This window comes from Pseudophryne corroboree, chromosome 7, assembly GCF_028390025.1.
Source record: "Pseudophryne corroboree isolate aPseCor3 chromosome 7, aPseCor3.hap2, whole genome shotgun sequence".
NCBI lineage: Eukaryota > Metazoa > Chordata > Amphibia > Anura > Myobatrachidae > Pseudophryne > Pseudophryne corroboree.
Genome location: NC_086450.1, coordinates 43,295,732 through 43,320,985, shown reverse-complemented (window position 1 = coordinate 43,320,985; position 25,254 = coordinate 43,295,732). Strand labels below are relative to the sequence as shown.

Sequence of the window (25,254 nt, the reverse complement as noted above, 5' to 3'; positions counted from 1 at the left end):
CAGACTCTCGAGGCACATGTGCCATCACTCACACACTAAGCAGGCAGGGGAGGTAGGGGAGGTGGCTGAGGAGGAGAGCATGCATGGTGGGAATGTACAAACATCTGTCATCCTCCCATTTGTCTCATCCCCAACCATCAGGTTACTAAGGAGCTGCATTTATCTGCAAGTGCCCGTTTTAAGTTGTAGTACAGAGCAGGATTTATCTAAGCGTATGTCACCCGTGTGATGGCAAATAGGTTCATCCCCTTTATTCCAAGCTGCCCTTGTGTATTGCTGTATGTGTAAATGCATTGTATTACATTTGGACCACAATGCCCCTTATGCATGTCACAGTTTAAATAAATAAAACGTCTTTAAGGATCAGAGAAAAGTTATACTATCAGTCTTACGTTCTTTACAGTAGGTTAATGGTTCTATTGTTTCAACATGATCTTTAACTTCTCTTGTATAAACAGTTCACAGCTGAACACCACATTGTGGATGGAGGTGGCAGCTAGCTAGCCAGACAATCAAATGTGAAGCGCTGCGGAATATGTGTGCGCTATATAAATAACTGGTAATAATAAATGCAGGACTTGGAACTGGATTTTAGATTTGCTGTATATTGACTCCCTTCTGATTGGATGACGAAGCGCAGAAGGAATGATTAGAACAAGAGGACATCGCAGGGATCTGTTATAGGAAATCTGGTTCACACGTCCCATATGTTTGACATGGACACCGATGATCTGTAATACAAATCTGAGCCAAGGGATCCGCGCTTGGAACAGATGCCCAGAAAGCACCATGTCTTACTTGCACTGGCCTGGAGTAAAATACAACACACAGATACAGGGCCGGTGCTAGGGTGTTCTGCGCCCTGCCATACTTTACAAAGGGACAGCGCACATAACGCCCCCTGTACCAGTGCCGCTTACACACGTAACGCCCCCTGTACCAGTGCCGCTTACACACGTAACGCCCCCTGTACCAGTGCCGCTTACACACGTAACGCCCCCTGTACCAGTGCCGCTTACACACGTAACGCCCCCCTGTACCAGTGCCGCTTACACGCGTAACGCCCCCCTGTACCAGTGCCGCTTACACGCGTAACGCCCCCCTGTACCAGTGCCGCTTACACGCGTAACGCCCCCCTGTACCAGTGCCGCTTACACGCGTAACGCCCCCCTGTACCAGTGCCGCTTACACGCGTAACGCCCCCCTGTACCAGTGCCGCTTACACGCGTTACACCCCCCTGTACCAGTGCCGCTTACACGCGTAACGCCCCCCTGTACCAGTGCCGCTTACACGCGTAACGCCCCCCTGTACCAGTGCCGCTTACACACGTAACGCCCCCCTGTACCAGTGCCGCTTACACACGTAACGCCCCCCTGTACCAGTGCCGCTTACACACGTAACGCCCCCCTGTACCAGTGCCGCTTACACACGTAACGCCCCCCTGTACCAGTGCCGCTTACACACGTAACGCCCCTTGTACCAGTGCCGCTTACACACATTATGCTGCACACACACACACTGTACATACATTACACAGTCACACATGCACACACACTTTCACTCACTCTTTCCATCCTCGTACCTAAGGAAGTCTGGCAGGCCGGAGCTGGAGCAAATCATCCTCCTGTTCAGCCTGGTCCCATGTAGCTCCGCCCCCCCCCCCCCCCCCCCCCCGCTCAGTGTGACCCCGCCCCCTTTTACGCCCGCACACTGCACTGACACAGGGGAGGAAAGATAAGGCTTCATGCTGCCGGCGCCGCTGCCTGTCAAAGTGCGACAGCCGGCGGCGGGAGCAGCAGGGGGACATTAGCTCAGTACAGGGATGCAGCGCAGGGAGAGCGCCTCTCCCGCCCCTGGCGCCTCCCTGCACTGCATCCCTTTGCTGAACGGCTTGCGCTGGCTCTGCACAGATACACACAAAGCATGCAGCAGCAACTGCAACATCATATGCAACCAGGAATCATCATTTAAAAGTACTGGCAGAAAGAATTCCCATCTATTACTATAACGTCACCTACGGTATAAAGAGAAGACCAACAACTAAAAAATAACCCAGGCCAAATAAATGCTTCTACATGATATCAGTCAAGTTAGGGAATAAATACTTAATACTTTAAGGGAAGCACTAGGTAATAGCACAGACAAATCCTACTACTCCATCTTTCACCGAAGAGCGCTCATTAGCCAATCGCAAACCTTCCCTATAGCACAGTGCATTATTATTATTATTATTAACAGCTTCTTCTATAGCGCAGCATATTCTGTTACCAAGCATTATGTACTTGGTAAGCGTTTCCATAGAACTCCAGAGCATGTTACCAAGGGTTACTGGGTATGAACGCTGCAGCTCATCCAAACTTCCGCAAAGTGAACGCTCGCCAGAAAGTGGGTGTGCTTACATATTTTAGATGATTAGAAACATTTAACAGGCCTTAAGAAACCAGCGTTACACTCTTAAATATAACAATTGTGTGTATGAGACATACTAATTTTGCGGTCATCCACTTAATGGCCTGTTTTATTACAGTACGTCTCCCCACCCCTCCTACCCTTTGAAAGTCATGAGGAAATTATAGTTTTCATAATAGTTAAAGTATACCTGCTATTTACTTAGAGCTGCAGAGATACCTCTTCTGTTCAGCTACATTATGCAGGGTACCATAGCCCACATTTTTTGTTAATGAGAAGTGTGATCTTGGTCAATTTTCCAAACTCTGTTCTCCCTCGATGGGTGTCCACGATACCCACAGAGCGAGAATATAAACCAGTGGCGAGCGCAGTGAACTCGCAAGGGGCTGGTTAGCGGCTTGCCCCACTGCTAACATACCCTGGCCGTCGATTTTCCATACAGATCCCCTTTAAATCCCTCTCCAGTATACTGTGCCATGCACAGCTGAAAACATGCTCAGCGGGTAAGCAGGGGGAGGATACTGGAAGGGTCATCTTAGTTAGGGGAGTCATTTCTACCATTCACAGAGGCAGCGGTGTTGGAACAGCTGCCCCAACATAATGGTAAATTGCCCCGACACAATCTCTTAGGGACGGACATCAGAAGCTCAACATTGAATGGTTGCCACCAGGCCTCAGACATCAAAATGTGTTGCTACTAGCCATCGCATCATAACCATCAATGGTTATATAGTACACATGCGTGGAAGCAGTCAGGGCTCTGCGCATGCGCGCACAAACTGAGCTGTGGACAGCAATTCAGGGTGTCGGCAGCCGAATTCCAGAAGTCAGCCATTTTAAATCTGATGTCTGGCAACCATTGCAAACACGCTATTCGATGGAAAAAGTGCTTTGATCAAATCATGAACATCGATGGTTGCTAACCAACGGTTTCCAACGTCAATATCTACGACGTCTCTTTTCTCTGCAAATAGCGGACAAGTTCGTTAGGAGGGAAAAATTGCATAGGGTAATAAATTAACACTTAAGTATTTTTTCCTTGCCAAACAGAAACATCTTCCAATAAACAAAATAATCTAGAGAGAAAAAGGGCGAATTAAAATAAATTCATAAAATTCTGTCTCTCTGAGCCAATTTGATTGCTTCCTGCTGGCATAATTAAGGTTACTGCTAGGACAATTGGAGAGCAGAAGCTGGTAATGTTATGAAGACGCCTAAGGCTGTTAAAACTGAGACGGCATATGTAGGACCTTTGGGCTATATAATGCTGTGAGGTCTCAGGTGCAAGTGAATAGAATAGTTGTAAATCTATAATGACTGCCATCCTTCTGTGTAGGCACTAGATTAGGGGTGTGGCTCATTAGATCGACAGTGTCTAGGTCGACAATGTTTAGGTCGACCACTATAGGTCGACAGTCACCAGGTCGACAGGGTTGGAAGATCGACAGGGTTTCTAGGTCGACATGTGCTAGGTCGACATGAGGGGGGGGTTTGTGTCGTTTTTTTTGTAGAGTGACTGGGAACCCCAATTAGTGAACCGTATCCCCACGCATGGCTCGCTTCGCTCACCATGCTTTGGGCAAGGTGCCTCGCTCCGCTCGGCACAGATTACCATTCCAATCGTGGTCCACGTGGATCGTTAAGTATGAAAAAATTCAAAAAAAGATTTAAAAAAAAACCTCATGTCGACCTTTTGACCCGTCGACCTTCCAACCCTGTCGACCTAGACAGTGTCGATCTTCAGACCGGATCCCCTAGATTAAGACATTATGGTGTTACAGTGCAAAGCATAACCTATATATAGCAAGCTGTCCTCCATGTCCGTCTCAGTAGTATCTCCGGTCACACACTGCACAGCAAGAATCCGAGTGAGGTGTAAGCTCCTGAGCGTAGCGGGCAGCTCACGTGAAACACACAGGGTAACTGGTTGGACAGCCTTCTATAGGCTATGCATTCAATATCCCGGTTGTCGAGATCACAGCGTTCATTATACCGGCGCCGGGATACCGACACCTATTCTTCTTGGGGTGTCCTAAACACCCCTGGAGGAAGAATGCCCAGAGCATGGCAAGCGCAGCGAGCCAGCAAGGGGCTTTTTGCGCTCGCCTCACTGCTGGCATTCCGGCGCCCGGCTTCCAGCTGTCTGGATTCTGACCGCAGGAATGACGGGCGTCAGTATATCGATACCAACCCCTTTTATAGGGCTAAACAAGAGATGGAAAACCAGATTATTACACTTCCGATATTTCCTTTTTCTTCACAAAAGGATTTAAAAACAAAAAATGAAGATGGAACGATTTCATGGAGTTTAAGCCTTATTTTGACATTCTGCCTCCGTGTATGGACAAATTTCTGAAATTCCTTTTTTTTTTCCCTTAAGGTTTTGCAGAGTACAACGGAAGACGGAGATTAACATAAAGAAGAAGGTGGACTAGAAATGGTTTGTGGGAAGAGGGGACTTTCTCCATCGCACACTTTATAAATCATACATTTAAACAGCTTAATGAGGGTCTGATTCAGAGGTGCACGCAATGCACGAGTCCCGACTGTCCGTGCAGAACCGCAGGTCTAATATCCAGTGCACGCAGGGGTGTAGCAAGGCTGGATCCTGCCACTGGAAAAGTTAGAGGCCGTGCTCACGCCTGACCCCCCCTTCACCCGCTAAAACTGCATGCCACTGTACAGGCAGCCGCATGGCAGAAGGAGAAGAAGCAGAGGGGCACACACTGACTCAGAGACTAGGTAGGGAACAGGGCAGGTCGGAGGAGACAGCAGGAGACACAGACAGCAGGCACATGCCGGAGCTCTGCCGCCCTCTTTATATGTCTCAGAGTCTGCTTGTAGCGGTGCAGCAGGGTTACTTCTGTCCTGCTACACCACTCTCTGCCCCGGCTGCTGCAGCACCTCTTTCTGCCCCGGCTGCTGCAGCACCTCTCTGTCCAAGCTGCTGCATCACCTCTTTATGCCTTAGCTGCTGCAGCACCTCTATGTCCCGGCTGCTGCAGCACCTCTCTGTGTTGTGTAGCAAGTAAAAGGGGCTCTACTATGTTGTGTAATGTGTATAAGGGGCTCTACCGCGTGGCATACAGTGTATAAGGGGTACTACTGTGCTGTGTAATCTCAATTGGTACTATTCTGTGGCCACCACCCTTCCCCATAAAGCCACACTCTTATATTTTTAGGCGTTCCTATGCTAATCATAGGTGCGACCAAAGGAAACTTTCACCCTGAGCTCCACAAAGTCTAGAACCGGCCCTGCCACCAATTTAGGATTTTTAAATATATTTCTTTTCAAACATAACATTCACCCAATTCAGTAAAAGGAAGTGGGCGCTGAAACATACCCTTGCTCCGGGCACGCTGGGAGAAGTGTAGTGAGAAAGTAGTGGCCATACCTGGCCGGTGTCTTAGCGCAGGCATGGAGATGGTCTGTGCTATGGGTGAAAGTGTTTGCGCACAGAGACGCTAGACCGCCCACACTGAAGGCCACACACAGAAGAGAAAACGCACCTCCCGTGTATGGTGCGAGCAAAGGTGGCGTCTAAGGTCAGACTAATAGGTAGTGCAGAGTGTACAGACACCAAAAGTGGGTGCCTCAGCCCTTGCACACTCACCATACACGGATGTACACAAGAGAAGGTGTTTGTCAGCATTTCCATAGCGTGCCAGATGGACAACCAGCAATAGACGCAGCTGCAGACACCTCTGAATCACGTCCTGAGTCTTTTAGGTCTCTACAGGAATGGAGTTGCTGTATATAAATAGTAGCATACCTAAAATGATCTACAAACACCTTACGCGACTTGCTGCAGTTCTCCGCTCACAACACAGGAGCTTCTGCAGTATAGAACATGCGACAAGTATGAGACAACAGCACCACCTACTGGTTAGTTATCAGTATGCATCAGGATGCTTTTTGGAAGACCTGGAGAATACCTTCCTGAAATCAAAATATTTTGTTCTATCAGCATACAAGCCAAGTTACACAGTCCATGTTATGCTCCTACTCCAGCCACGTTACAGGATAACTCCATGTAGCAGCAACGACAAAAGTTTTAAAAACACCTGTTCTACCCATCAGCAGCTAGTGGCCCTTCCAAAATGCAGTGGCCTGCGGTCGTAGGTAAGTACCTTTTCCTTTTACACAATGTCATCCAAAACTAACTTTATAGGTTTGGACAGAGTCCATTTTTTATTCATTTCTGTTTTTAATCCAACAGCTTTTATTCACATTTAGAACAAGACAAACAGAAGCACAGCGAGGTACAGTACAGCCGTCACAATACAGCAGGTAACCTATTAGATGGTGTAAGGCAGGATTGGCTGGTTTTTCTATAGTACCTCATACAGCAATTTGTGGTGTACTTTATCTGCTTAACAAATCATCCCAAAACAATGTAAACATATAGTAACAATGCCTGGGAGACAACGTACGCTGCCAAGTATTCACACATAACCGGCTGACTTTTCCCTTTAATATTTTGCATTTGCTTTAAGTAAGGCAAATCTTCCTGCAAATGTACCTTCCTCCAATGGCAGTTAGTCTAACATTACTTTAACTACATTTGCTTTTGCATACTGGAATGGGTGGTGGCTCTGAGTGCAACTATCCAAAACCCAATGGAAGGAGTTTAAAGAAAAACATGTAATTTTATTGTTTTAAATAACTTACAAGGGGACTTAATACTGGCAGGCAAGGAATGCAGCGCGGTATGCAAGGGGGTTAGGAGTGGACTTAAAATAATTAAAAAGAAACAGTGGAGAAGTTGTCCACTCTTATTCCTATAATCCTGGGACAGTAGAGGCCATATTTCTTTTCCAACACTTGCTCTCCTGTAAAGTCTGGTGTTGGAATCTGCCAAAACAGATTTGGTTCTGTCCAATACAAAGTTTGTTTTCATTTACAGAACTTTGGGACTAAGGGGGAAACATCCTATTAGCCGCAAAAAAATGCAGTTTCACGATAAAAGCAAGGGTTTGTATCACGACTGCTTAAACCAGGTGTCCAATTAGCTGCGAATAGTTATCAGCAAAAAGTCTCCATGGGTTTTATTGCAAATTTGATCTCACTACTGTGAGCAGGTGGTCAGCAGTGCAAAATCCCTATTTTAGGGTAAAATATAGAGATTTGGTTCATAACCCCTGGTACACCTCCCTGCATGACTAAGTAGGCAGCCCGCATAGATTGTAAGCTTGCGAGCAGGGCCTTCCTACCTCAATGCCTGTCTGTTTTTACCCAGTTTTGTTCTATTACTGTTGTTCTAATTGTAAAGCGCAACGGAATATGCTGCGCTATATAAGAAACTGTTAAATAAATAGAAGTTTCATCATTTTTAATTGGCCAATTAGTTTTTTTTGTAGAAAAATACAGGTATATTGGGGTGGCTTGCAATTCAGACTTTTTTTTTTTTTTTTTTTAAGCACTATAAAGTAACCCAAATATATACTTTTACCCATTTTCCTGTGCATGTAATGAAAGCATTTCATTTGCACAAAAAAAACCTAATAGTTTAACATTAAAAAAAATGCATTTGACCCAATTTAAGTCCCCAAAATCTTATATGACCTCTAATACACTTCTATACTGTTCTCCTATGTTAGTTTGTAATTTTTTTGGGTATAGGCTAATTTTCCCATTTTTCCTAAACTTTTCACTGGTTTTGAGGCCACGAATTTTCGCAATTTTGGAAAAGGATAGGTTGAAAAACGGGAGCGCGCATTTTGTTGAAAAGCTGTTTTTTCACTGCCTTTTTCGTGTGATAACCGTGAATACCTTCCATGTGAAAAACTACAGCATTTTTGCAGCTAATAGGCTGCCACCATATAGATCAGCTTTGCACATGCAGCACAGGACGACCACATGCCAATTAGTATATAGTGAAAACACCAATTTTCACAAAAGCCCATTGTGAGAGTTTCAATGTGACTGCTTTAACACGTTAAAGATCATAATTCGGGTGTAGTATGGTATGCCGGCGGCCAGGCTCCCGGCGACCAGCATACCGGCGCCGGGAGCCCGACCGCCAGCATACCGACAGCGTGGCGGGCGCAAAGGAGCCCCCTGCAGGCTCGCCACGCTGCGGGCACGGTGGCGCGCTACGCTATTTTATTCTCCCTCCAGGGGGGTCGTGGACGAGGGAGAATAGCTGTCGGTATGCAGGGTGTTGGGATTCCGGCGCCAGTATACTGTGCGCCGGGATCCCGACATTCGGCATACTGAAGACCACCCCATAATTCTTACGTACGTACGCACGCTTAACAGCCTTAGGTCCTTTACCCACATTTGTCAATCTACACAATGTGGTATTTTAAACAACTTTAAACCCAAAACTTTGTTTGTGAATTTAGACAAGAGTATCCCAAAATCCGCCATTAAATTCCAGGTTTTAAAGGACATCCATGTTGGAACGCAGATGGGTAAATCAAATTGACTGAAGTACTATTCAAGTCACCTGTGTACAAGCATAGCATAGATATCTATGTGCGGTACAAAATGTCAATATTCATCGTGAATACAGAGGCGTCTTCCCGGTCCCAGCAGTCATGTGGACCTGCGGGTCTCCAGCGTTCCGGTAAGTATATTTCCCCTCTCCCTGACATTCCCCCTACTGCTTAACCCCAATGTCAACATGTTACCAGTCAACTGCCGCCCCTTTGACTATATTTCGGATATCCTTAAAACCTGGACTGTAAATGGCAGATTTTGAAGTTTATACATTCTGTAGGTCAGTGACCCATCAGTACAGGGTGCGTAACACTCACACAGCGCATCAGTGTTGTGACGCAGTATGGGCAGCACCTTCTGAAGACACTGGGGAGCGAGCTGGAAGGACAGGAGTATTTTAATCATATTATTTGTTACTAGACTGCACAGTGGACTCATCTAAGCCAAACACCTCAGCACTTTAAAAGCATTTGACTGCGATTTACAGTAATAGATGGCAACAAGTCAAGACGACAAGTGCCGTACATGATACACAGGGAAATACCACTTGCAGACAACATCTCACTAGTACCAACCGCATCCCTCATATCTTAAATCAAACAGCTCCTAGGCTCTGGTAGTACAATCCTGTGCCAGCCAAGTACTGCTAGCAGCCTCAGTACATGATTACAGGGAGCGGTCACAGCAGTCCCAAAAAAAATTTCAGGATGTTCCAACCAACAACAGCACTCATATATTGCAAAATAGCTTCTAAAGAACAACACTTAACAGACCAAAGCACTGTGCAGTGAAAATCAGCTGCTATGAAAGGTTACACCACAAGGTGGCGCCATTCATTCACAAATCACCATGTAAGAAGCAAGCTACTAGAAGACTTTAATACAAGGGCAGTGGTTCTTAAATTCTGAATAAAATGTGAGCACATCACAACATCCTAAAATTATTATAATTAAGGCTTGCATACAAGAACATTGGGGCAGATGTATTAAGCCAGTAGAAGTGATAAAGCAGTGATAAGCACAAGCCAATCAGCTCCAATATGTAAATTGGCAGTTGGGAGCTGATTGGCTGGTGCGTTATCACCTTGCACTTATCACTGCTTTATCACTTCTCCAGGATTAATACATCTGCCCCATTGTTTGGATGTTCTCTGCAGGTTTCTTTCGATGTTAAAATTGTATATAAAATGCACATGCAGCCACTTATATTTGTGGTCAGTTCTGTCATATCCTTTAAGAACACGATGCAGCTTGTTAAGAAAACACAATACAGTGTGCTGGTTTAAAGCACCCATTTAATCCCTGTAGTAAAGTACACGTTTGCTAACTAAACAAAACACTTGAACTTGAGAAATCACCAAGTAAATGTTCGCATAGACTATATAAGAATCATGGCTTCCACCAACCAACCTATTGGACTAGCTATGAAAAAGCCAGCACACTGTCCAGTAGGAAACTAAGTTTTCACCAGTATGTGGTTTTTAATTCTGACCCTTTTTTGGTTTTGTTTGTTAAATCAACTCCGTGAATACAGCAGTAAGTGGCATTTCTGTCCTGTTACAGAACATTTAGTGCGCTGAGAAAAGCACAAACAAGTGCGATCGGCGACACCCACCTTACCGCAACACTGATCAGTGACTGCAAGCCGAATTACTTTACAAATCCCAGTACCTGTGTTGAACACGTTCCAGAAGCATTTTCTTTGTACAGTTTGTTAAATACAAAAGTTGCTTATTTTAGCCTGATATTAAAAGTTTGTAAGTCCAATATCACTTTCACTTCATTTTATTACACGTATCTACTGCATTTCTAGGTGCTGATGGTTCTTTATTACAAAAATAAGACTACATCAGTGGGACACAGCAGCATCAGGAAAGCACGACAGGAGCAAAACAATAAATAACGCAATCTCAAAATTGTAAACACCCGTCAACTAAAATCCACTGGAAAAAATAAATACTAGGATAATAAAACATGGTTTATTTCAATGCCACATGTCCCTGGACTGGATTCCAACAGCATTCATGGCTCACCAAACTTATAATGAACATGAACAGCATTCAGCTGAACTGAGCGGTACAGACTCATCCTTATGCAATTTATTACAGGCAGAGAGATGGCAAAAAACAGTATTTCATTGTTGGATCACTCAGTTTCTAGGAAAATGATATATATATATATATATATATATATATATATATATATATATATATATATATATATTTTACAATAGGTAAACACATTACATTCAATAAAAATATATGCGTCTGATTCAGCGTTGTATGCTAAAGCTGCCGCAGCTGCAAATGTGTACGCAGATTCTGTGCGAAAATATGCAAATGCCACAGGCACCTGGATTTGTATTGAGTCACCCACAGCGGATATCCCAGCAGCTAATATAGACACAGAGCCGGTCACAGATCAGTAGATTATTGAACAGACTAGTCCTGTGGTTGCGCAGCACGGTACCATTGGCAAAGGACTAGAAGGCAGTCAGGAACTGGTAGGGAGAATCCAGGCAGCGACTTCTGTGAGGGTGCATGCGCAGTCGGGTCACTGGATGGACTATACAGGGATAGCATGGCAGGAACCAAATAGTTAACAATGACACTTTTATATTTGGCAAATGATTTCTGTATAAGGGTCACAGTCATCCCATGCGTGTCTGCCCAGACTTCACAGGAGAACTTACCAAAATGCAGATCTATACATTCATGTGGCAAGCTTTACATGCACTATACACACACACAGCTGCAAGCAAACATAGGGGGAACCCCATGGTTACACTGCACGTTTCACTGCATCTAAGGATAAAGTAATGAACACAACCAGGGGCGGATTTAGGGGTGATGGCGCCCCTAGGCACAACAGTAATGACTCACCGCACCTGCCTAATTTTATTATTTTTATTGATTGGTTATAAGCTCTCATTTGATGACAGCCAATTTAACAGAATAATTTAAAAAATTAAACACTAACGATTAATTTTTTTTATCTCCTATATAATAGCCCAGATCTGTGACTTTGTGATTCATTTGCCAACGCTGGGTGGAGTCACAAAATTGGGCGGAGTTAGTCAAATGAGTCACAGATCTGACCAAATCTATAGGAGACTAGGAGCAGAAGCAGATAGTATGGGCATGGCACAGGCAGGGATGCATACCTGTGTAGGAAAAAAACTGTGTTCCCTAATGCACACCGAGTGAATAATATTACTATATAATAATAGTCAGATAATACGGAGATCTTAGTTGCGTATATCTGCAGATATAGGGTTAAGCCCCCAGGCCGATCGACAAGGCTTCTCCGTCACTGGGGGTCCCTAATACTAGGTATGGGCCTGGGCTGCACCCCAGGCCCATACCTAGTATTAGGGACCCCCAGTGACGGAGAAGCCTTGTCGATCGGCCTGGGGGCTTAACCCTATATCTGCAGATATACGCAACTAAGATCTCCGTATTATCTGACTATTATTATATAGTAATATTATTCACTCGGTGTGCATTAGGGAACACAGTTTTTTTCCTACACAGAATTACCCCTCCCCTTTTAGCACCTGAGTGACATTACAATCTGATTGAGCAGCTTCCCACCCTGTGTAGGGATGCATACCTCCCAGCTTTCTTCAGGAGCTTTCTTCAGGCAGGAGGGACACACACACACACACACACACACAGCGAAAAAGGGGGCGTGGCTTCACAGGAGGGCCCCCGTTTTCGTCAGTGAGGGGGCTTGCCCAGCGCTCTGTGAGCTGCTGGCATGCCCCCAGGGGCTGATTATGAGTCCGGGGGGCCCAGGGCACTTGAGACAGGGTAGCCCTATATCATTGCTGTGCCTGCTATGGGGTTTGGGGCGTGGCCTAATCGTGCGCGCGAGGCCACGCCCCCTTATGCAAATTCCGTTTTTTTGTTTTTTTTTTCAATGGAATTTTGGCCCCTCAGCTAGGGCTAAATCCAGAGGAGGTGGTCGCTCCCCCCTACACACCCACACAGGCAGAAGAAAGCAGGGAGACTGCTGCCTCCCTGCAACACCACAGACCTGCCAATACGCAGCAGCATGTGCTGACTGTAGCACATTGCTGCTGCTGTTACTGGCCGGACGGGGGAGCTTCTGAGCTGGGACAGAGCTACTCGAGCCGGGGAGACCCCTAAAACTGTGGGGTCAACAGTATGTACCGCCTCCCCCCCCCCCCCCCTTAATCCGGCTCTGCTGCTGGAACCCCCCCTTAATCCGTACCCCCTGATGCCCCCTCTCCCTCTGTCTCCACTATTCACCGCTGCTCTGCTAAGCAGAACAGCGAGTACAGGTGCTTTCCAACTGCCCCCCGGGTGGGACAGCGGGACAGACCCCAAAAAATGGGACTGTCCCGTGAAAATCGGGACATTTGGGAGTTATGGGGGTGTGTGAGGGGGTATGCCGTACAGACAGACGGGCACCGGCTCACTGTGTGCTTGACCCCCCACATCGGCATACTCAGCAGGGTCTCTCTGGCGCGGAGGAGCGTCACTTTCTGGCACACTCCACGCTTCTTAGCTGCAGTTTTGTGGGTCACCAGCCACTGTGCACTTTCCGTACTGCCTCTGTTATCTCCAGCCCCGGCAACCCCACCGCTAGCTAAAGCGCTGCCACCCGCAGTGAGGTGCGCCCAGCTCCTTCACACACTTTAACCGGCGGGTAGCGCTGCAGAAGTCCGAGCTGCTTGCAGGCTCTGACCCCCTCCTCCCTCCAGCCGCAGCGTCTCCTGGGAGCTAACCAGTCACTCCCAGTCTCCCCTTACCACAGTGCCCAGCAGCCGCGAGGTTCGCGCCACGTGCATGCTATGACCCCCTCCTCCCTCCAGCTGCAGCATCTCCTGGGAGCTAACCAGTCACTCCCAGTCTCCCCTTACCACAGTGCCCGGCAGCTGCGCGAGGTCTGCGGTGTGTGACTGAGGAGGGGGGGGAGGGATGCGGACGGGCAGAGGAAGCAGGACTTCAGCCTAAGAGAATCAGCCATGCCAAGTCTCCACCAGCAGCAGATCCCAACAGGTTGGAGTGGAACAGCAGCAGCCAGCAGCAGTGACTCCGGTAAGACACATCTGTCTGTCACCACTGTTTTGTCCCTAATACCAATCTCTCCCGTGCCCTGTGTTCTGTCATGTCCCTGTCACCCCTGGCCTTGACCTGCCACCCTTATCCTGGCCCTTTCACCCTTATCCTGGCCCTGTCACCCTTATCCTGGCCCTGTCACCCTTATGCTGGCCCTGTCACCCCTATCCTGGCCCTGTCACCCCTGTGCTTGCCCTGTCAACCCTATACTGGCCCCGTCGCCCCTGTCCTGGTCCTGCCGCCACTACCCTGGCCCCGTCACCCCTGTCCTGGCCCCGTCAACCCTGTCCTGACCCCGTCAACCCTGTCCTGACCCCGTCAACCCTGTCCTGACCCCGTCAACCCTGTTCTGGCCCTGTTACTGCATACCCTCCAACTACCTTTTTGGCATGTACAGTACCCGCAGCACCTCCAGACCTCTCCCCAATGCACCACACCTCCGCACCTCCCCCTCCACCACATGCGGCACTCCACCGCTCCCCCACATGCGGTGCCTCCAGACCCCCTACACCACCTACGGCTCCCACTCCTCCGCCCCTTCACCACCCCCAGCACCTCCAGGCCCCCTCCACCATTCACCCCCCTTATATGTCTCCCCCCACACCTGCCCCCCTCCACCCGCAGCATCTGCAGACACCCTCCTCCATCCGCGGCCCCCCCCTCCCCCACCAATGGCACCCCCGCACCTGCCCCTCCACCACCTGCAGCACCTCCAGACCTCCTTCCCCATCCGCCGCAACACCCGTACCTGCCCCTCCCCTACCCATGGCGCCTGCGGACCCCTACCCCACCAGCGGCACTCCCACCCCTTCCCATCCGACAGCACCTCCGGAACCCTTCACCCATCCACAACATCCCCACACCTGCCCCTCTCCCACCCATGGCACCCCTGCCCCTCCCGCACATGCAGTGCCTCTGGACCCATCCCCCATCTGCATCCCTCCCTCCTCTGCCCCTCCCCCACCCGCAGCACCTCCCGACCCTTCCCCATCCGGGCCCCACCCCCACCATCTACAGACACCATCCGCAGACCCCCCCCCGCACCCGCTACATTCTGTACATCGTGCCCTGCAGGTGCTGTTCACGCCGTCGCAAGGGGCTGCGCCTCCTTCACCATGGCACGCCCTTTCATTGTGCAATATTTAACCACTAACAAAGGAATGCAGTTAATACTCCATATAATACAAATATTGAACCCCAGAAAGGCATGCAAGGGTTAAGGGGGCGTAGCCCCTTGCGACGGTGTGAAGAGCGCCCGTAGGGCGCGATGAAGCACCTAGTACCTCAATATCTGCGTTCATGTTAGTAAATCAAGTTTGAGGTTTGTCCACACCACTTCATTGCAAAAAAAAGCTCCTGGCATGTCCAAGTACTATATTACCTTGCATAAATCAGACTGACTTGAGTGATTAGTGTCCAAGGTTTCTTTCTGAAAACTGTTCCTTGCATTTTGTGTGTAAGCAATGCTGTATTTCGGTTTACTTCTCAGATTAATCTTACTGCAAGTCATTTTTCTGCATCTGTAACAACGCCCCCTTCCACATCCCCCATTTTTGAATACTTTTGACAGAGCAGATGTCAATCTGTAAGCATTTAGAGATCTTTAATAGCCTCCACCTGCTCGGTGACCGTAAGTTAGCGTTACTGATGTGTCTTCAGCTACTTAGAGGAGCACAGAGTTTTCCAGCAGGCAAAACATCCTGAGAGGTCGCCGTCAGTAGTTATTCAGCATAAAAACTGTCTTCACGCAGCTTAACGGGAGGCCCAAATAAGCAGAGGAAGGGTGCATATAAATATTTGCACATATGAATTTTCCCACAATTTGTTAAACCCAGCAAATACCGAGGTCTTGTGTGCACAAATGTCATGTTTACTTTTGTAGAGGTTGCAATAAGTTCTTTTCACTAAGATATGCAGTGAAACGTGCATTTTGACCAGGTGAGCAAAAACTCTTGTATACAATTTCTACATTCAAGCAGTTACTGTATTTACTTTGTGCATATTTCATCTATGGGGCGAGATGCCAACCCTGCTTTGCCCTAAGCAGATAGGGCAAAACAGAGGAAGTCAATAGTCACAGCCATGGGGGCCCTGGCATATCTGGCTATCTATACACCCAACGAAACGATGGTTGTTGCTGCTCAACCTTACCTTTACGTCACCCAATACTTTCTTTTTTTTTTGTATCTTCCTGGGATTTAAAATAAATAAATAAATTTCTTAAAGAGCAAATTCACTCCAAGACAAACTGCAATATCTGGTTATTTCAAGAAGGAAAATGATACCGCTTTTACAGAGAGCTGAGAATCCGCATTATAGCAGAGAAAAGCAGCCACAACGCCGGTCCAGTTGTGAAATGGTCGACCCGGATCGAGACCAGGGTTATTCCCAGGGCCGACCCGGGTTGACTGCAGTGCGAAGGGCAGATCCAGGGTCACTGATGACTCGGGTCACACATAATAGGCTGTCGATTGGCTGGCTCAGTAGCACTTGTAGATGTAATTTCCAAGTGTCCTGTGTGCGTAGTGACGAGTCGCGGCAATGCGAATGGGGTTAGTATAGCTGAAGCCCCAGCTGGGCTTCAGTGAGAAAGTGGCTATTACATCTGCACAAGTTTGAAATCAGATTATTCCGACTGATCTCTAAATTTGCATTTATAAAAAGAAATGTGTTAACAACCCCCACACAAACAAACCAAACGTCTATTCATGAAAGCATCGCCCTGAAATAGTTTAGTAATCATTTCACTCCATCCCCTAAATATAAACTTAGCAAGTAACTTTGTATATGGAACAAACCATGTAGCACTACAAAAACATTTATACATTTTTGCATGCAGGGTAAATATTGGCTGTTTTTGATGTAGCCCACAAATACTGGGCAGCTTAAATTTTAACATGGAATTTAGATTTGAGTTTGAATGAAACCGAGTACACCTAAGTTCTAGAGCGTACAAATAAATCTCCATGGACTATACACAGTGAGGAAGAGGGACATACTGCAATTTTCTAGAAACTGTTTAGAGTGCTTTAAATCAGCAGGCTATGTTGATCTAGAGACATTCAATTACAATAATTCAGTAACATGAGGAAAGGATCTGTGGATTATGGATAGGATATAGACAATTACGGACAGTGAACCATTACCGCAATACGACGCTCATGAGCTCATTGCCGCACGTTATCATTTGTTAAACCCAATGATTTAATATATTCTTTAATCCTGAGAGAGCAGCTGCAGAACTAAACTTCCCCCTACCTCACTATTATACCATCTGCTGTCACCGGGTAAATGACTAGATAGCCAAGAGTGAGACAGAGATAGCAGGGAACATTGGGGGTTCTGAACAATTGTTTCTATTTTAGGAAATCATTATAAAACTTAATTTAAAGCAGCTGCTATTGATGTCAATGGGTGCACATCTTAATTTGGCTCTTAAAAAGGTTCTTCTGGCTCCTCGATTTGACTGGTTGATTCCTAAATTCTAGATAATTTAGATTTTGCAATGCAATCCTAAAAGCAGCCCCCAATCAGATGTTACTACTTCAGACTTCAAGTTTTTTTTTTTTTAATACAGCTACTGAGCTGTCCATATTAATAACACGATTACTGGGGAGGGGGGGGAGCTTGGCCTGAACCATATAACCGCCAGAAAAATCCCTGCATACCGGACAAAAACGTAGCACGGTGCTGTAAATCACTGACAGAGGTTGGAAAGCACCTGCACCCCACAGACAGATTGGAAGGTAATTCTCAGGTTTGGTTGGGTGGTTCCGCGCAATGGGAGTCTCCAAATAACCAGTGATTCCCTCAGGGTTGGTTCTAAATCAGGGTGGGAGAAGCGACCTTCTGACGTCACTAGGAGAGGGAACACGTCAACAGGGGGAGGAGCTACGGCCGAACAGGATACACGAAAAAAGTACCCTCGATTCGCTCGCCACTCTTCGGGCTCGGTGGTTCGCTCCGCTTGCCACCTGATTACTAAAAGGTAATAATTGGTGGCGAGGATAGTAGAGGAACTATCCCGCTGGCCTAGCTCCTCCCTCTGACGTAAAAAGTCCCTTAGGCCACCTGGATCTAGCATCTACCATTCCCTCAGCGGTTCCAGGAAATATACCTCATTTGTGCCCTCCCTACTGTTTCGATGCAGATACTGGGCTCCAATTTCACACCAATACTAGTTGCCAGCAGTATAATTTAGTATCACAGTGATACTAACGAATATGTCGCAGGGATTTAACAGAATTCACCTGTCCGCCAAGGGCAGTGTCCTCTTAATGCTGCCAGTGACGGACTTCACACTAATGTGCATAGTACAGAGGTTCCCAAACTGTGTGCCGTGGCTCCCTGGGGTGCCTCGGGACACTTGCAGGGGTGCCCTGGGTTGGTGGTCCAGGACCAATTCAAATTATTCATTGTCAATATAATAGGTAAAACCAGTGCTGGTGGCTGCCAGTCATAAAATATGTGGCCAAACAGAAGCAAATCTTGTCCCTCACCGCACAACTGACACTAAGGATGACATATAAACGCGATATACTTAATGTAATATTTATTTCTAAATTTCTCAATAAGAAATTGTTGGCCTAGGGGTGCCGTGAGAAAAAAAATTCTGATATTCTAGGGCGCCGTGATTCAAAAAAGTTTGGAAACCACTGGCATAGTATATTGTGATATTATATTTTTGCTACTCTAAATGTCCCCATATACTGTGTATGTTTGTATAGTGTAGTGGTATTGAATATTCCTATTTACGTTTATATTCCCTTTAGGGGCGTATTCATCAAGAAATTCGGTCCTTAAATATATGGAAACCGTATCCGCATGCTTAAGGGCAGAATGAAATATCCTGTTTTCTAACTAATCACCTTTTAGGTATATCAGAAATATCTCCTGATCTCCAGTTGCCAACACCATAGAAAACTAGGCACAGCTTTTCCAGATCGTGCATGCTTTGGCCATTTTCAGATGGTGCTAGCTCATTACCTTAAATAGGGCAGTCCTGCAGAGAGGGATCTACCGATTCTACCCCAGCGGGCTGCAGGAGATCCAGATGCCAAATTGATATTTTTGCATTGCACGTTTGATATATAAAAGAGAGGGGGAGGGGAGGTCCCAGTCAATTTTGGGTCCAATATACTAGTACTAAGATCTCCAATTAAGAACATGACGTACCTCCTAAAAAGGGTTACGACAGGTTTATTTTTCAGAAAACAGCATTAACATTACAGCTGTGTATGACTATACGGCTTATTCCATCTAGAATTCCGGGCTTTGCAGAGTCCCCCCACCATATTACAGCACAGGAGGGGTCACTGCGGAGGAGGAAGACAGCGCTGGACAGGTAAGTTATAGTAAATACCGACGGCATATTCATAAGCATCACTGTGAAACTAAACTGAATATATGTCACCAGCAACTAGTATCATTATTATATGGAGCCTTTAATATATTACATGCTTAAAAATGCAAAACACAAAATATGTTTTAGAACATTAAACATGGAACAATCCTTGGCTACATTCCAGATTTCTTTACTAGATAAAGCAAAACTACAGTGTTCCATCACATGGTCACCGCAGTTCAGTTTGGTATGGTATAATTCCATTTTACCTTGTTCTAGTTAAGACGGCAAAACAGGAGCAGGAGGTAAAACCACAGCCCAGATTAAATCACGTGTCTGGTCTGCACCACGGCTTCCTTAAGAGGTCATAAAATAACTGAGAATATTTACACAACCGCACTACTCAGCATACCAGACTATGAACTCATCTCATTACTGGGCAATGCGCTTGTATTTGTAAGCCACACCCTCAGAGATACAGGTCTGATTGCCCGATGATATGCAGCAATTAACACGCTGAAAAGAGGTTCCGACCACAGGAAACCCACCTATCTGAATGCAACTGCCAGCAAGCAGGGGAAAGCGGCGCTGAAGACCAAACCTGTTTTGGGGAGGGGGGGGGGTTCCATTGGCTAGGATTGTAGATGTAGAAAATGCAAAAGATTGGGTTTCCTACTCCAATCATTTACCATATTTGCCTTCCAGACAGACGTATCATTATCTCCACTGAACCCCAGGGAAGCCCCAATGGGTGTCACCAAACATGGAGCCACCCAGAGTGCTACAGAGTTTATCCGCTTCAGTTTTACTTCATTTAAAATTAAAAAGTACAATGAAAAGAAATCTATTACTGCTGCTGTCCTTACAACACAGAATAAATATACGCAAACAAAGTCTAATTGAACACTTATGTATTCTATTTTTCAGCAAAAAATATAAAGGTCAGCACACTTCTAAAATAATCATCTGCTTAATCTTGCATTGCAGGTGCAACAGTCATCACCGGAGATCTGATCGGCTCTTTGAAGCCTTTACATCTTATCTACTTCTCTCAATAACCTGCTGCAGGATTAAATCGTGGACAATACTCATTCACAAGGATCTTACTGCAGTACATGCAGGAATGGAGTCCTAGCCCTCCAGCAAATTCTGTCCTCGGAGTTACAGGTGAACGCAGAAATGGAAAGCAGGGTTAGGCACCCCTGCGAATTTCATTGCTGCACACAGTTTATTCTCGACTACAAACTTTATAAAATATATCAATTATAACAGGGTTTATCCCATGGCTATTCAATTAGGTCCTACATCCCCACGTATACAATGATTTATTCTCACAGCCTCAGGAGCTGTAAGAAAAATAATCTGTGGTTAATGCACCCTCTGGGGTTTAATGTGCGGGAAAACTCGTAGATTCCAGCACTTTATGCAGAATCTATGGGTTACTGCAATGGAAAAAAATCATTCAGAATTATTCAACAGCTGTGGCCTTTAAACACTGAGCTTTCCACGCAGCTTGCGGGTAATTGAATACGTGAGTGTTTACAAACACCAGAAGTACATTAAAACCAGTTTACGGTTGGCAAAAAAAGGGGCATCATCCTACACTGTACTCAATGTTTCATGAAAAGCAACTATATCTGTTCCAACTTTAAATCAATAAATTAACCATTACATTTTTTTTTTTGTCTGTTATACTAAAACCAGGAGACTGCTATATATACACAATATGTACTTTAACCACTTGCCTGGCATGGTGGCATCAGATGCGACCATGCCTGCAAGTGCTCTATCTGACCTGGTCGCACAGGATGCGATCAGTCAGATAGTGTTAGCAGCGGCAGGAAAGATAAACATCCCTCCGCTGCTGTTGTCAGAGGGACTGGAAGGTCCCTCTGCCTTCCAGCACTCTCCACCACTGATTGCCGTGCTGCCGATCACTGATCGGTCAGCACGGCAGGATTTCCCCCCCCCCACCCTCCAGCGGCTGCAGACAATGGCAGTCGCTGGGAAGAGTAAATGAACCCTCTCAAGCCACCCCCAGACCCCCCTGTATACCTGCTGGCTGTCCCGGCTTTCAAAATGAAAGCAGCGATGTTCCCGATCGATGTTTCGATGTTTGAAAAATATTATTTTTCTAAAATAAAATATATATTTTTTTTTCCTTTTTGTAACTAAAAACATTTGGGATAGGGTTAAATTCATGTTCTTCACCTAATTCACTCATTAAAAAAAAAACGACAATTTCGGAGCGGTTTTTATTGAAATAGTCAGTTATGTGGTTAAGAGCCATCCACAGTCGTTCAGCACCAAATAAATGCAGCTTTCTATGCACAGTAATTTACACTCGAATCTTACTGAACAATATAGTTGTAACAGAAACTAAGCTTGTAAATTGCTGGAAACCCATTATCCGGGAAACCCCAAGTATAAAGCATCCCGAATGATTCCCATATGCGTACAAATCCATTACCAAAGGGTGACCGTGACTTTGTTAGATCTGAAGTTTTTTGTTAATGTAAATAACTAGCATACTTAAAGGGTGGAATTTGATTATCGTATTCGATCTTCCGTTTAAAGTGATGGGAGATCACTGGGCGATATTCAATTGTGTCACTTTATCGAGCTCATAGAGGTCGTGTTTAGCTGGCAGCCATCACACCCGCATGGAGCTACAATTGAACAGCTCCGTTTGGGCGCCATCTACTGGCTGCCGGCGGTAAACATTTGTATTCTGCACCTAATGTTTACTCTAGGTGCAGTGTGCTGGTTTGCGAGACCGGCATATTTTATTTTTGATGGGCCCAAATGTAGAGGTGATGTATCGCTACAGTTATCATAGCTTTACGTGCACTATTTTGTTGTAGAAAATTAAAATGTCCCCCTCACTAATCAGCACACTGTACCTACGGTGAGTACTACACTTCTATATTCTTTTTTTTTTTATAAACTGTACCACAAAAATAAAAACAAACAAAATTGCAATACATACCTTCTGAGGCGTCACTTAGGTAGTGGTTTTCACAAAGGTTTCAGTCTGGTGCAGAAACCGATATAATAATCTGCAGCGTGTATGCAACCTGCAAAACAAGAAAAGAGATCAATCTATTTTCGGAACTTGACAGCAGATGGCTCCAGAACAGTAACCCTCTGCAACACAGCAGAAGAGTTGGCCGTTGCGTTGCCATTGTACATAAGCAATGAGCCAAGCATGTCAGATTCCACCAAGTCGGAGACCAGGGACTGTGCAAACACTCTGTGTTGTTTCATGTACACTAAGAGATCAATGATAAACAATGGGTGACACATGACACGTCTTACCGTGGAGAACGTGTGTCGGGAGGAGCAAAAGATGTCGGTTATAAATTGGGTACACTAAACATCAGCCAATTAAATTATAGTACAGATATGTCCTCATACATCTTTGCAAATAGCCCCTCTGGGTCACGCAAGAATCTTCTAGCTTTGGGCATCTTTTTTGCTATAAAGCAACGTGACTAGGATGCACGAGGAGACTATGCTGAGTAATGTGATATATACGACACGTGTGCAACAGAGTCTCTGAATCTGTACACGCAGTGCTACAATGTAGCAGAGACAGCTTTTTTCCAATAAAAGTTCTGTTCTGCTCCGTATACAGGCTCATCACACACAAAATACATTATATTAATCCGCAGTCTCCCCGTGCATCCTAGTCGCATTGCATTGCGACTAAGACGCATTTCCGGCAAAAAGACAGCCGGCATTGTAGAATTGCGCGGGTCCTGGCAGCTCACTCCCCGGCAGAAATCTCACGCTGTGTGAAGTATTGAGGCAAGATGTTTCTATTGAGGTAGATGCTGTAATATAGGATGTGACCGTTTGACAATAGTGCATTACTTTGACACATCTAGTGCGGAGATATTCAACCTTTTACAACTCGCGGCACACTGAACAAGATTTAAATATTGCCAAGGCACACAAATATAATGGTGATGCATGGTGCAGTTGCGTGTCCTAGCATGTCATATCGCAGCTTCTCCATAGGTAACGCCTGAGCCACATCTGAGAAAGCCAGAAGAGTCCAACACTGCCTGGGCCCAAAATTAGAACTGGCTCTGCAACCACTAAACTCACCAGTATTGATCGTTCCAGGGCCTCAGTAGCGGCAAAACACTGACGGGCCTGGCTCTGCTTATATGGCGGCACACCTGGAGACTGCTCAGGGCACACTAGTGTGCCACGGAACAGTGGTTGAAAAACACTGATCTAGTGTATCACAGGAAGGATCAAGCAAATCACAATATATAAAAAGATTTGTAACGTATTGGAAGCAGAACTTAAGACATGAAGATTACAACACCAAAAATAAAAAAATAAGAATTTACTTACCGATAATTCTATTTCTCGTAGTCCGTAGTGGATGCTGGGACTCCGTCAGGACCATGGGGAATAGCAGCTCCGCAGGAGACTGGGCACAAAAGTAAAAGCTTTAGGACTACCTGGTGTGCACTGGCTCCTCCCCCCATGACCCTCCTCCAAGCCTCAGTTAAGATACTGTGCCCGGACGAGCGTACACAATAAGGAAGGATTTTTGAATCCCGGGTAAGACTCATACCAGCCACACCAATCACACCATATAACTTGTGATCTAAACCCAGTTAACAGTATGATAACATGAGGAGCCTCCAGAACAGATGGCTCACTACAACAAAAACCCGAATTTTTGGCAACAATAACTATGTACAAGTATTGCAGACAATCCGCACTTGGGATGGGCGCCCAGCATCCACTACGGACTACGAGAAATAGAATTATCGGTAAGTAAATTCTTATTTTCTCTGACGTCCTTGTGGATGCTGGGACTCAGTCAGGACCATGGGGATTATACCAAAGCTCCCAAACGGGCGGGAGAGTGCGGTTGACTCTGCAGCACCGAATGAGAACTCCAGGTCCTCCTTAGCCAGGGTATCAAATTTGTAGAATTTTACAAACGTGTTTTCCCCTGACCACGTAGCTGCTCGGCAAAGTTGTAAAGCCGAGACCCCTCGGGCAGCCGCCCAAGATGAGCCCACCTTCCTTGTGGAATGGGCATTGACAGATTTTGGCTGTGGCAGGCCTGCCACAGAATGTGCAAGCTGAATTGTACTACAAATCCAACGAGCAATAGTCTGCTTAGAAGCAGGAGCACCCAGCTTGTTGGGTGCATACAATATAAACAGCGAGTCAGATTTTCTGACTCCAGCCGTCCTGGAAACATATATTTTCAGGGCCCTGACTACATCCAGTAACTTGGAATCCTCCAAGTCCCCAGTAGCCGCAGGCACCACAATAGGTTGGTTTAGGTGAAACGCTGAAACCACCTTAGGGAGAAATTGAGGGCGAGTCCTCAATTCCGCCCTATCCGAATGAAATATCAGGTAAGGGCTTTTATAGGATAAAGCCGCTAATTCTGATACGCGCCTGGCTGAAGCCAGGGCCAACAGCATTACCACTTTCCATGTGAGATATTTTAAATCCACTGTGGCAAGTGGTTCGAACCAATGAGATTTTAGGAATCCCAAAACCACATTGAGATCCCAGGGTGCCACTGGAGGCACAAAGGGCGGCTGTATATGCAGTACCCCCTTTACAAAAGTCTGGACTTCAGGAACTGAAGCCAATTCTTTCTGGAAGAAAATCGACAAGGCCGAAATTTGAACCTTAATGGATCCTAATTTTAGGCCCATGGACAGTCCTGTTTGCAGGAAATGCAGGAAACGACCTAGTTGAAATTCCTATGTCGGGGCCTTCCTGGCCTCGCACCACGCAACATATTTCCTCCAAATACGGTGATAATGTTGTGCAGTTACATCCTTCCTGGCTTTGATCAGGGTAGGAATGACTTCATCTGGAATGCCTTTTTCCTTCAGGATCCGGCGTTCAACCGCCATGCCGTCAAACGCAGCCGCGGTAAGTCTTGGAACAGACAGGGTCCTTGCTGAAGCAGGTCC

At 46.1% G+C, this 25,254-nt stretch overlaps 1 protein-coding gene across 2 annotated transcripts in view; it reads right to left on the bottom strand.

The window, feature by feature from the left end:
• Nucleotides 1-25,254, bottom strand: part of ADARB1 (adenosine deaminase RNA specific B1) — a 230,471-nt gene that overhangs the window by 114,388 nt on the left and 90,829 nt on the right. Inside the window, exon 2 of one of the 2 annotated variants that reach the window (XM_063933087.1) lies at nucleotides 22,275-22,362. The exons of the other annotated variant lie outside the window; for it this stretch is intronic. The gene's annotated coding sequence lies outside the window, so the exon portion shown is untranslated. The remainder of the gene's footprint in view (nucleotides 1-22,274; nucleotides 22,363-25,254) is intronic. 2 annotated transcript variants of the gene reach the window in all.